The following is a 12,155-nucleotide window of genomic DNA, read 5'->3' as shown; positions in this document are numbered from 1 at the left end:
ATTACCCAATTGAGGTCACTTATTTTAAATTAACTTGCCTGGTTCAGAACACAGTTTGGTTATCTTCAGAGCCCAGTGCAGGGAGGCGCCAGCTCACTCAGACTTTTAATTAACTAGCTAAATAACCTGCACTGTGACAAACTGCCTATGATTTGATGGAGTCATTCATTTGCATTAAGACAAGGATCAAAATGCATTGTCAGAGCTTCAGGGACTGAGTCTTAGAAACCTTCACACAGTCTCTTGTTCAAGGCTGTGAGCCTCTTCCCTTTGGTTCCCTCTAATTATTTTTCCTGTGCTTTTGTTCTGATTATCCAACATTTATCACAAGTGCAGCTTGTGACTAAACAATGACAACTCATGTCGTATGCTGATAGGGAATCGAAAATGGGAGTCATAATCATATGGACCAAGCCCAAGGCTTTGAGAAATACTTAGGGGAAACCAAAGGGGAATTTCCCAGGATGCTCCACAATAAAGGAGAATTTCCAAAGATTGAGGCTATAACTGCTCCGTACTTAGGTAATAATACATAACAAAAGTAGGTACTCAGTCTTTATTGAATCCATGGTGGGAGCTGATCATTCCACAGAAACAATGATAGTTCTTATGATTCGTAATTATCATTATAGCCGCTAACACTTAGCGACTGGGCTTGGAGGCAGACATATGATTTTGACTCCAGGCTCCATCACGTTCTGCCTGTAAGGCCTCAGGCAAGTTACCCAACTTCTCTGTGCTTCAATTTCCTAACATGAAAGATGAAATTAATTGTAGTGCCTAACTTGCAGGGTTGTGTAAGGATTCGATGAAATAAAGCATGTACAAAAATCACTTTACACAGTGCCTTGTACACAGTAAGTGCTCAATAAATGTTAGCTTATGTTTGTCTTCTGTCCCACCACCAGGCCTTTGTCCAGGGCATCTTCCCACCTGGGATCCTCCTTCCATTCTCTCTGCCAAAAACAGTTCCCCTGCATCATTCAAAATCTAGTCTAAAAGACATCTTCCTCTCCAGGGCGGAAGCCTTCCTTGCATCTGAGTTTGTTCAATGCCCATCCCCACAGTACATTTTTCTAGATTTTATATTATTTTAAATGGCACCTTCAGTCTACTGCCTCATAAGCAATGTGGACTTTTCTTCAGGGTGTACTGAAGCCTTCTGTGTTAGAAACATTTATTAAGCACCACCTTGGTGCCATACACTGGGGCTGTGTGCTGTGGGGAAAAAGACGAGTAAAGAGAGAGAGGGGTGGAAGAAAGGGAAGGAATATTGGTTGGATCATGGGCATTCTGCTGGGAATTCTGCTGGGAATTCTGCATTTAGGCCTTAAAATAACCTCAAGAAATAGCTGCCATTATGATCCCTACTTTATAGATGTGGAAAGTGAGCATCAGCGAGGGAAAATGACTTGTCCAAGGTCACTCAGCTACAAAGAGGAAGAACTAGGTCGGTTCTAGGTCGGTCTGACTCTAGAGGCCACTCCCACCACCATCATGTTTTACTACCTACCTCATTTTTTTTTATCAATTGCAGTGATGCATATCAAAGCAATATGTAAACGATAAAGTACAATATATGTGACATAAAGTCACTGCAGTTATAGCAGATGCTGTTGGTGCCCTACCCATGTTTGGCACTAGCCTTTTTCATACGTGCCAATGGCATCCTATTGTAAGCACATGCGATTCTCCACTTGAAGACTTTCTCTCAGCCTGAGAGTCAGACAAGTCAGAAGTGTTGGGGAGGAATTAATCCTCCTGACAGAAGCTACCAGCCAGTGGTGAACAGGAATTGAAAGACTCAGACTTCAGCTTCCTGGCCCTTCAGGTGGGTGTGTGGCACGCCACTCCCAGAGGTGCTCAGAGCCACCCTGCTCATTCATGCACCTGCGCTGGCTTCTTTCCCTTTGCTGTCCCATGTCCTCATTCCCCTACCAGCGCATCCTGGAATCAACTCCCAATTAAACCACTGCCCCTCAAATCTCTGTCTCAGGGTTTACCGAGAAATTCCTCCTTTGGCACCTTTCCCAGGAGTCTGGGTGGGTGTTCTCAGGCTGCCCCCTCCCTGCCCACGGCTTCCCATGGGAGGTCCCCAAGGGAGCACCCCCATAAGCTCAATATCTCCCTTCCTACCCCCTTTCATGAGAATCCATCATTGACAGTCCTGCTGTTAGCTTTTCAAAGTGCATTTATTATCATATGGAAAGGCAGTTCTTTGAGTTCAGTGTGCATCAGAATCACCTGAGTGTTAAAATGCAGACTCCATGGCCCTAACCCAGACTTTGTGAATCAGAATCTCTAGAGAGGGGTACCCAGGTGCTTGCATCTTCACAGATTCTCCAGCTGATCCACTTTGAGAAATACTGTCCTAAGACATTCCCGAGGTTGAGCTACCAAGGAATGTGAATCGTGTTCCTCAGTGTTCTCTCTACAGCCAAGGCCTCTGTGGATTCAAGTGAGAAAGCCTGGAATAGCTATGCCTCCTTGCTCCTGAAATGAAGCGTAGATGAGCCAAGTCCAGTTGTTACTGTCAGAGTGGGGCGGCCCGAGACTCCTGAGCAATGGTGTATAATGCAGAGGAGAGATCCATCCTCCTGACCCTGCCAAACTTCTGCTCTCATGCCTCTCACCACCCAGCCCCAGCCCCTGTTCTCTCCTGTGGTAGAAACACTGTGATGACTACACGTGAAAAGTTAGGTTATGGCCTGTGCTCCTTTGTCTCTGGGCAGAACAATCCCCTACCTCCCCACACACATCTTCTTCAGAGCCACAGTTCCTGTGTGGTTTGAATTCATCATTTTGATCAATGATGCAGGCAGGAGAGGAAGGGGCGGTGGAGGGTAGCAATGTGAGTTACTTTGTTGTTGGTTAACCCCCAGTTCAGCTTATCCCCCTGAACTCCAAGTGCAAACCTCAGCTCCTTTCCTGTACCTCCAACCCAGTGCTATCCTAACCAGTGGCCCCAATACCCCTCTGCAGCAAGCTCTGATACCTCTCCAAATCCCTCACCCCATAGCGGCAGGAAACTACTTCTCTACATTTTAGAAGTGAAGACATAAAATCAGGGAAGGCTTCATGGAAGAGGCTGCATATAAGCTGGGCCTTGAAGGATAGATGTGATTGCCACAGGGGAGGATAGAGGGAGGGAGCACTGCAATAGGAATAAGGCAGGGAAAACCTAACTAATATAGGTAGGATAAGCATCAGGCACTGTGTTAAGAGCTTTAGATACATTATTTCATTTATTCCTCACTGCAAGTCTGTAAAGTAGGTGCTAATGATAGACCTATTTTACAAATGAGGACATTGAAAGAGAGAGTTTAAGTTAACTGTCCAAAGTCACACAGCTATAAAAGGGCAAAGTAGGGACCCAAACCCAGGTAGTCTAGCCTATACTCTTGACCACCTTACTTCGCTGCCTCTCAACTACTATGTTCCCTGTTTTACAGATGGAAAACTGACACTGAGAGTTTAAGTAACTTGCCTAAGTTTACGTAGCTTGTAATCGGCAAAGCTGGGATGCACTGGCCTTAGCAGATCGCCTTTTATTTACTGTATAACCATTTATATCCCTTCTAACTTAGTTTTTCCAGTGAATCATTTCAGTCACAATTTCTTATAGAGCCAGCCCTGGCTTACCATCACAACAAATGCCTATAGTTGGTCCAAATAAAAATCTTCCCTCTAGTGTGTAAGCACTGTGGAACAACAAGGCTCTCCTGAAATCAAGAGAAATAGCCCTCTGAAATACATCTCTCTTTGTTTTCAAAATAGCATTCTCTTTAAGTCACCTGTTTGTCAGGCTCCCACTTATAAAAACCACAGGAAAAAAATTCTTTAGGTCTTTAGTTGGAGACAAAGTACTTTCTATCTCTAACAGGTTATGAGTTAATCATTCTCTCCTCAGTCTGCTGTACATATTTCTGTTCTCACACTTCTCCTGCTGGGTTATAGTTGTCTGTTAACTTGGCAGTCTTTCCTACCCTAATGGTGAGATCCTCCAGGCTAGGGACCAGGTTTTGGTGACCTCTGTCTCCCCTGTGTCTGGCCCCAGGATTGGTACAGAGCAGGCATTCAACAAATGTTCATTGAAAGAAGAAATGAATGGAATGTGGTTAAGAAAAACAACACTTCCATCCACTAGGGACTTCAGTCTATATTCCTTCTGAATCCAGTGGTATGCAGGTAAACTGGCTCTCAAGGTGAGGGGAGAAAGCCCTGATTTGTAGTGTTGGCTGATTTCTGTGGTGTATATACTTCCACCATGGCTGACTTCAAGCTACCAATGGTTTATCATGTCAGTGTGATCACAAAGGTGGATGAGCTATCAGATGAAGAAGAGAATGGAAGTTCAAATAGCCAGAGTGAAAGACCAAACCAAACATTTGTGAATTAGGAGAATTCTGTGTTTTACCTCCCAGAAACTAAGCCTCTATCATTTGTCGTCCATTTTCAAATTGAGATAAACTTAAATGACATGGCTCCCAGGAGAGAGAGAAACCTGCCAAGTAAGCAATTATCCTGAAAACCAAAGGCCCGAGAAACACACTGGGTTTCTGAGAGATATTTACTTTTACTTGAAAATAAAAACACATTCACTTGCTTCCTTCAGCCAACAGAAAATTTCACAGATTAGGGTGTCAAATGTTGGAAGCATCGCACAGACAGAAAGTACATTCACAGAGGCAAAATCAGGGAGTTCTAAGGAGAACATCTCATTCGACACATCCCCACACCATGTTTCTTCCTCTCCCCTCCTGACTTGAAGGCCTCAACATCCTGGGCTGAACCTGGGTCGCTAAAACTCTACCCAACTGTCCATGGTTCAGTTTTGCACACAGCAACGGATCTAGTAAGTAAATGGCAGGATTTGAATCCAGAACCATCTGACTTCAATGTTCACGGCTCTTTCTAGTACATCACCTTTAATAAATACCTATTTGTTCTAAGCTTTAAGGGTGATTCAGATCACATCTATAAAGAGTTTTAGACTCTTACAAGTTTCAATTCTATAAGGTGTCATTTCAGGTGAGATACTAGAGTTGTTGATCCTGATAAATATCTAAAGATGGGAAAGTGTGACTCTTGGGCCAATGAAGAAGTCCCGCGTTATCCCACCCATCCCCTAGTGGTTGTGGCTGGAAAAGACACATGTTGGAGTGACTATGCAGCCTTATGCCAGATGTTGCCTTTCCTTTTTCTTTTTTTTTAAATACAAATAATGAGTCTAGTGGCACTGCCAAGCCTTCTACTTACCACCCATACAGTCCTTCAAGTAGATCTTGAAATTCAGGATTATAGTGCTTTGGGCCCAAACAATTTTGTAAGATCTACAGAGAGAAGAAAAAAGATACAACTTAATATTTAGAATAAAGTTGTAAATATTAAAACAAAAATTGCTATAAGTGTGAACATAAAATAGGTGACAGTAAATTTCATAAAAGTATGCATAAAGAACACTGTTATTTAAAATGTATTGTTTAAAATAAATTATCGCTGATTTGGGTGGATAGCCAACGCAAAATGCAGAGACTACAAAAGTCATACATATGGCTATGTTGAAGAGAAACTAATGTTCTTTTTGCTGTATTATTCTAGGTTAAATACTAGTTAAAATCACCCCTATCTCACCTCCCGGAAAAAACATCTAGAGTTATTTCCAAATAAAAATAGGGTGCTGTGAAAGGTCTTCTAGATGAGATACTCCAAGAAAAGACACAGTGTTTGGAAATGCATCACATTACAGGAAGTTAGCTGATGGAAAGTTCCAGATGTTTTAAGTATTTATTATTGGCCCTATGACCAAGGACTCCAGCTGATCAAAGGTGCTGGGCTTCCTAGGTGGGGCAGTACATGGAAATTGCCTTAGGAAAGGCTTTGTAAGTTTCCACATCTGTCATTTGTACGCAGTCCCAGGCATTATCTGCTACCTCCCAAACTGCCCATCATTTTGCTCCCTTACAAGACTCGTGAACCTTTGAAAGTAGACAGGGATACTCTTAAGATTTGAACCATAAGGCAAATTAACCGTATTTTATCTGGACAGGAAGACATGATCTTTATTCTCTTCCCTAAAGACACGACTGCGTTCAGGCAATATTACCCACCACTCCTGATGGTACACCAGAGGATTTTCAGTGACATCTGGATGAATAGATTCTATTTTCACACAGTTGTATTTATTTTCTTGTATGTAGTTTCATGGATATTATTGCTTTGGACACTGCTAACTTTAAGTAAATGAGTAGCTATAAAGATAAATATTAAGAAAATAATAGTATTGTGGTATGTGGATAGATCACAAATTGTTAAGGAAGTTTGTAAGAAAATGAAATTCGAGAAATGATGTTTAAGGGCTAATACAATGAGGTGTTCCCACCAAGATTAACATGCATTGAAATGGTCCCTTATTCCTACGAGCAGGAATAATCTGTTGCTCCTTTAACTTACTTGTGGCCATTTACTGCCTCTTATTTGTATATTCTCTTTGCCTCTCCCACTGTTTACATCTTCAGCATATTCCATTCGTCTTAGTGAATGCAATATTGAAGTCTGGGAAGTGAAACTTCCCAAAGACATGTTTCTTTGGTGAAATCCTTGTCCTCTAATCTTCACATCGTAGCATTTTATTTGATGATTTTACATTTGATAAAATAGATTTTATTTTCTATTCAGTTGCCTTCTCTCTGCATAAGCTTCCCCTGAAGAGAGTATACACAGTGATGAGATTTCTCGGTTATACGCCCATTTTCCTTCTTTATGAAAAGCTTCAGCCTTTTGTTTTCCATCTGTACCACCCCCACTACTGGGCTGACTTTGGGTGATTGGCTCTTCTCGGCCTCACTAATCCAGCACATTTATTCAAGTCAGATGACTGCAATATGAAGCACTGTCATTCGGTTAGAAAGCGTGTGTGTGCAGATTGAGATGATTAGAAAAATAATTCTAAAGGAATGGACTTCTGATATATGTTTACTAAGACTAAAGCAATTTAGTAGCTCGGGGTTTTCATTCAAGAAAATGAACGGCTTTTATCATATCTGATGGAAGACTTCTTTGGGGAAGTCTGGCATATTCTGAGGCTGATTTCTGTAGCTTACCACCATTTAACCCCCAACACAGCTGAAATCAGATAGGTTGCTGTAGGACAGCAGTATCTTTTTGTAACTGAGGAAGTAGAAAAGGGAAGGGGGCGCTGAAGAAATGTCTTCTCTTTGAACACACACCAAAAAATGTGGTCTAATAGCTTTTTCTTAAAGAGAAAATACCTATATAACAGGTAAATCTGGTGAATTAAAACCAGAAACCTCCCTCATTTCTACCCCCCCCAGCCCTCCACATGTTCTCAGGGTACCTAAATCAAAGAGAAACAGATTAAGGTGAACAGCAAGGAATGGTCTGTACTCAAAGCAAGATCAATCTTTATACATAGATCCTTTTTTGGCACCGATGTAGAAAATCCAAACATGGAGATACTTAGGTCTGCAAATAACCTAATCTGCATACCAGATGGATCCAAGGGAAAAAACATAGACACTTTTCCACACACATATTTTTTTTAAATATGAGCATAGAAAAACAGATGCTTTTGCTCCCAAAGGGTCTGTGGGCCTCTCTCGAGTAGTCTTATGGAGCAATTTAACTTCAGATTTCTAAAATTATGAAAATGTCTAGATTAAGCATTAAATTGGAAGAGAAAGGGCCTCTAGAAAACCAGCTGAACATCTTCTGAATTATTATTATTTTTTTACATCTTTACTGGAGTATAACTGCTTTACAATGGTGTGTTAGTTTCTGCTTTATAACAAAGTGAATCAGTTATACATATACATATGTCCCCATATCTCCTCCCTCTTGCGTCTCCCTCCCACCCTCCCTATCCCACCCCTCTAGGTGGTCACAAAGCACTGAGCTGATCTCCCTGTGCTATGTGGCTATTTCCCACTAGCTATCTATTTTACGTTTGGTAGTGTATATATGTCCATGCCATTCTCTCACTTTGTCACAGATTACCCTTCCCCCTCCCCATATCCTCAAGTCCATTCTCTAGTAGGTCTGTGTCTTTATTCCTGTCTTACCCCTAGGTTCTTCATGACATTTTTTTTCTTATATTCCATATATATGTGTTAGCATATGGGATTTGCCTTTCTCTTTCTGACTTACTTCACTCTGTATGACAGACTCTAGGTCCATCCACCTCATTACAAATAACTCAATTTGGTTTCTTTTTATGGCTAATATTCCCTTGTATATATGTGCCACATCTTCTTTATCCATTCATCTGTCTATGGACACTTAGGTTGCTTCCATGTCCTGGCTATTGTAAATAGAGCTGCAATGAACATTTTGGTACATGACTCTTTTTGAATTATGGTTTTCTCAGGGTATATGCCCAGTAGTGGGATTGCTGGCTCATATGGTAGTTCTATTTGTAGTTTTTTAAGGAACCTCCATACTGTTCTCCATAGTGGCTGTACCAACTCACATTCCCACCAGCAGTTTTAATTCTCAGTGATACCCAGCCCCCAGTTTCACAGAGAAGTGGTTGGGGGAGTCAATAAAGGGAGGTCTCCCCGAAATGGGTAGACTAGGATTCACTGACTTCTTCAACAAATAATTTAATGCTCTGCCACCTGAATGGTTCAGTGAATGAAACTACTGCTTAAGTGTCAGTGAATGAGGATTGTGGCATTATTTCTTTCAGGTCCTATTTGTGGGCATAAAAATAAATCTCCTTAAAACAATGAATTTTATCTACATTTCACACATATTCTCTCATTGCACTTATCATATCTACCATTGTATCAAGCTATCCATCTTCTCCAACAAATCTTACAAAGGCACAGTGAACACACAACATGGATCCAGGAACTTGATATTTCCTCCTTAAATTTCACAGTAGACGGTAAAACGGCTTTTATACTTGAAGTTCTGAAACTAGTTCAGAAAGAGCGATTATAATTACTGTAAAAGCAAAGTTGAATATTCTCTTGGTTACCAAAGTCATTAAAGAACTGAGGGCACAATTTATGCCTTGTTCATCTGTAACAGATGGAAAGAAAAAAGATTTAAGACTAACTGAACAAGAACCGCTCCCATTGACTAGTTCCTTTGTGCACCGTATTACGCACAAGCCTCCCATCCCACCCCTACTCCCATAAGCCCTGCACCAAAAAATCAAAGAAAGGAAAGATCAGGAGCAAAACATGACACTTTTGGCAGTGAGGCCTCACTTACCTCACATCAGTAGGATCATTGCTGCCCTACGTGAGTAACATTTCAAGATAATTGAAATGTACTCTCTTAAGTATCGGGAATTTGTGCATTTCTGATGGAAACCTTCCCTCAGATGTATTATAATTTCCCTAGGTTTTTCAGCAGAAATTACTGAACGCAATAAGCCATACCCTGATGAGTCAGGCACTCAGGATGAACATCCATGATTATACTGTGCCGTAGTACAATGTTGTCTGCTTTTTGGGGGGACTCATCCTTCCCCTTTAAGTCAGTTTGTCACTTCCTCTGCTGCTAATGCACCTCTTTCTAATACTAACCCCCCCTCCATACACACCCCTTCTAATTTGTAGCTTTTCACTTACTGTGAACTAGAAAACCAAAATTGGTAAGAACTGTATGTTAAGTAAGAGTTAAGAAGGCACTGAAAGTAAGGATGAGGAAATAATTACGGCTTTTAACGCAACAGCTTTGTGACACCTAAAGGTTCCTATCTTTAGATAACTTTCCCACCTCTTCCAGTTTAAACTAAATTTTGAAAGGGTAGTGCTGTGAGAGAACTACCTTCAAATAAGTGAGTTTGTTTTGCACAGACCATCTGGGCATGGATTAAAGCAGATATTCTAATAGCTTCAAGTTTTTCTGAACCTGAAAAACACTATCTTAGTGAATGACCTCTCTCCACAGTTATTTAACCCCACATAATTACATAAGGCACATCCCAAACACTTTTGTAGATATTATTCAGTTTGATTCTGACAACAGTGCTGAGATAGGAAAGGCCAGGCTCATGGTCCCAGATTACAGGTAAGGAAATGGAGGCTGGAGAAAGTTGAGTGATTTGCCCACAATCAAACTGAGTACGTGACAAGCCTGGGCTCCTGGGTTCTCTTTCGGGGGTCGTCTAACACTTATGTTTTCTGTGGCTCTCTGTTGCCTTTCTTATGCTCAGAAGAACACTGAACGCTGCCTCTGGTGAGACAGACTTACTCTGTTTCCTTTGGGCTTGCTTCTTTATTTCTCTCCAAGCTCTGCCAGATGTCCTTAGAAATCTTGCTCATTTTTCTAACAGAACTCAAAACCCTCTGATTTTATTATGTTGAAGGTTCTCAGGGAATTAAAAATTCAACAAATGTATCGTCCCAACTTGCCATCAAAGTTAACAAACATCACCAGGAAGGATGTTTCTCACAAGCGGACACTGAAGAATACATCCCAGCAGATACCTAACAGCTCATTTTGTGTCACAGTGGTGTGAGAAATCACCTCCTCAAGACATTCATTAACCTTTCATTTCCTCCGTAAATAATCAGTCAGATACGTGGCTCACATTTTAAATTAATCAAAAATAGTGCTCTCTCTCTCTCTCTCTCAGTACTTAAAATGAATTGAAATAAGCATGATATTTAAATATGTGGTTCCACACCTCTGGGCCAGCTTAAACCTCATCTCCTCCAGGGAGCCTTCCCTATCCATCCCAGCAGGCCTTAGACATCTCTTCTTCCTCTTCTCCAAGAACCTACAGTAATTCTTGTTATTTGACATTTAGCACATATTAAGAAACCATGTAATGTACTGCCAAGAGAGTGGGTTCTAGAGGTACACAGACCTAGGTTCTAATTCCAGCTTTAGCATTTCTTAGCTGTGTGGCCTTGGGTAAATTACTTAAATTCTCTTTGGTTGAGATTCCTCATCTGTAAAATAAAACTTATGATACTTAATCTGTTTAATTGTTCTAGGGATTAAATACAGCACCTAGCGCAGTGCCTGGCATATACTAGGAACTCAATTAAAGGCAACTGTTTTTAATATTATCATTATGACCTTTTATATATAGTTCTGGTTTGATACGTGTACATTGTTTTCTCAAACTGTTTTTAGACCCTTGACAGCTGTGTCCATAGAGGAATATATGATGAAGTTTAATGGCCCCTTACTTGCACAGGTTCTTTCTGAGGCCTTATTCCAAATACTATATTCATAATTTTGTATTATTTTTCTTAAAGAGGGCTCTTAAAGTGATATTAGCTTCAGGCCTGCACAAAACCTGGTTGTGCCTCTGGTTGTGTCTTTAACCTCTATCATATCCCCCTCCTCACTCCCACTCCTGCATACAGTCAGTACTCAAAATAATGACATTTTATAAAATCTTCAATTAACCAGAATTTTTGCTGTACTTAACTATAAGGAAATAAGCTTATGTCAGGTATTTTGTGAAAAACTTTCAACTGCCAACCAATACATTTAGTTGGAAAATATTCAATCCACTTACATATTTTGAGATAATAAAAATGCGCTTTGTAAACTGTAAAGCTTAGCATTAATACAGTGCTACTCATGAAAATTATGATAAGAGTGATGACCCTAAGGCAGGGTTTCTCAATCTCGGCACTATTGACACTTTTGGCTGATAATTCTTTGTTGTGGGGACTGCCCCGTGCATTATAGGATATTTAGCAGCATCTCTGGCCTCTACTCACTAGATGCCAGTCACCCCTCCTAGATGTGACAATCAAGATTTCTCCAGGCATGGCCAAATATCCCCTAGGGGAAAAATCCCTTCCCTCAATACCTTAAGGCACATTCAGCACCAAAAGATGTACAGATGTTCACAAGTCTTTCATATTAAGGTAAGAAAAGAAAGGCAAGCATTTTAGAAAAGTTTTTTTTTTCTCAACTGCTTCTGCTAGAAAAGTTTTCAATAAGCAAAAGCAACCTCGATTAACCTGAAAATCACATTAACCCCATTCCTTGAGTGTTCTATTCCCTAAGCATTCCAGATAAAGAAAGAAAAATGTACCATACATTCTATTTTCTAATTTGTATGCAAAGTTCAGCCCATTTTCCAGCTCAACAGCTAAGTACAGAAATCCAGTTCATGGGTGAGGGATCATCAGTTTCATCACTTTTGCCATCTA

The 12,155-nt window shown here is 40.7% G+C and overlaps 1 protein-coding gene across 1 annotated transcript in view; it reads left to right on the top strand.

The window, feature by feature from the left end:
* Nucleotides 1-12,155, top strand: part of GRIA3 (glutamate ionotropic receptor AMPA type subunit 3) — a 287,373-nt gene that overhangs the window by 163,587 nt on the left and 111,631 nt on the right. The gene's annotated exons all lie outside the window — the stretch shown is intronic.

Source organism: Mesoplodon bidens, assembly GCF_964165515.1.
Source record: "Mesoplodon bidens genome assembly, chromosome: X".
In the NCBI taxonomy this organism is placed as follows: Eukaryota; Metazoa; Chordata; class Mammalia; order Artiodactyla; family Ziphiidae; genus Mesoplodon; species Mesoplodon bidens.
Note: the sequence above shows the minus strand (reverse complement) of the source record. Positions and strands in the feature narration are given on the sequence as shown.